Source organism: Trachurus japonicus, chromosome 24 (genome assembly GCF_045865225.1).
Source record: "Trachurus japonicus isolate A0001 chromosome 24, Traja_1.0".
Classification (NCBI taxonomy): Eukaryota; Metazoa; Chordata; class Actinopteri; order Carangiformes; family Carangidae; genus Trachurus; species Trachurus japonicus.
In genome coordinates, this window is record NC_140930.1 from 7,321,988 (window position 1) to 7,324,244 (window position 2,257).

The window sequence follows — 2,257 nt, forward strand, 5'->3', positions numbered from 1 at the left end:
TTCTTTAAAAGCTTCAGCTGTTATTAGAATAAAATCTATTTGAAACATCATTTACAGTATAAATATCTGATTTAATAAGAAAAGAACAGAATATTTTTTTGTGTAGGCTAAACTGGATCTTTTGATCTTTTGTTTGTCTTTTTTTTTTAATTTGGTGGAAGTTTTTACATCATAATGTGTTTTGTGTTCAAAGTTCAAAAGTGTTTATTGTCATTTGTACAGTGGAAAGGTGAGTTTCCCTGACTACGAAATTCTTACTTTGCTGTCCACATCACAAAACAAAACGCCAGCAATTATAAAAACTAGGTATAAAAATAAACAATTAAAAGCAACAATAATATATTATTATATTACTAATCATGTGTTTTGTGTTATGAATGGTTTGAGTTGGTTTAACAGGATTTATGTTATTTAATCTCAAAGCAAACAGTTGAGTTTAGTCAAAATGAAACAGTCTTTGACAGGTTAAAGTTTTATTTTTTATAGGAAACTGACCAAACAAACTATGATGTTTAAAATCTGCTTTGATCTTGTGTTTTCTTTTTCTTTTTTTTCTTTTTTACGACGTCCCATCTGGTCCCCGAGCGACCGGCTGGAGAGGAGGCTGCTCCATGTTTTACCCACGTCACCATGGTGGTGCGATATTAAAAGCTACTCCTCCCTCCTCCTCCTCCTCCTCCTCCTCCTCCTTTTATCTTTGTTGGTTCTCGTAACATTTTGTAAACACCATTATCTCGGCCGTATCTCGCTCCATTGTGTCGCAGAGAAACCAAATGATTGCAAATATAGAAAAAAACAACTAACTGCTAACTTTTGATCCCCGGCTCTTCGACTGTGCTTCCGTGTGTGAGCTCAACAACGATTAAAGACTCATGTGTCTCGTGTTTTGACAGCGAGGCCTTTGAATCAGAGCAGATAAAGACTCTATTGGGTTGGACTGTTGACGGACGCTCAATCTGCTGCAGACAAAAGACAAGAAGACAAACTGTTCTCTTCTCAGTTATCATCACGGTGGAAAAAAAAAAACCCAGCATCTGTCTGTTGTACAAGCTGCAGCAGCATTCACTCATTCATTCATACACACGTTCAGATTCATGTCTCTGTGCTAAATCCTGTATGAGATGGTGAAAAATGGATCAAGTTTATACCTCCTAATGTTGTACTAATGTTAGCATTTAAAGGGATACTTCACCCAAAATTGATAATTCACCAATCATCTACTCACCGTCATGCCAAGGAAGGGTTTGGAGAACTTTCGGAGTCATCAAAACGCTTTAGGAGTTTTTGAATCGTCCAAAACACACACTATGAAACATCCAGATACCTCCATACTGCTCGTCTGTACTGACCCAAGAGTCCTGAAGCCGCCACATGAAAAAGTTGTTTTGTTGATGTTTGTGCGCATGCGCGGGATTTGCTGCGAGATGTTCGTTTGTGATTGTAAACCATTGGATGTATGATGTAAATGCGGAAGAACGTCTCACAGCAAATCTTGCACATCTCGCGCAGCCACTGGGAGCTACTGCTACAACAAGGATAAAAACAGAGATCAAATACATTTTTTCCGAACAACTTTTTCATGTGGCGGCTTCAGGACACTTGGGTCAGTACAGACGAGCAGTATGGAGGTATCTGGATGTTTCATAGTGTGTGTTTTGGACGATTTAAAAAAGTGAACTCTATCCGCCGCCATTATATGAAAATCCGTCACCAGCCGGACCCCCCCTGGAACTCCTAAAGCGTTTTGATGACTCTGAAAGTTCTCCAAACCCTTCCTTGGCATGACGGTGAGTAGATGATTGGTGAATTATCAATTTTGGGTGAAGTATCCCTTTATCTAAAAGCAGACAACAGAAAACACTGGATTTGGCACAAAATTATTTGAAATGAACTCTGTTTTTTTTATTATTATTATCTGAAAACTGGAAAAATTATTAATTGAAAAACACATGAGAGGATTTAGAAAAAATATTTGTATCAGAGCGACTGACTAGTGTCAATTTGTATATATTGTTTTAAAGCTATAATCCACATTTTCATACAAATAAATATCTTTGTTGTCTCCTCGACCTGCTACAAGACAGTGGTGACAGAAACCGTTAACGTCGGAGTCTCTCAGCTCAGATTTCAGACAGGAGCGTCTCACAGCTTCATTATTAGCCGAGGTTGGTGGTACTGTACCTCACAGACCAGATGTTCCAATGTCACTACATTCAGTTACAAAGCTGCTGTGATGGGAGAAAGGACTCCAGATGTG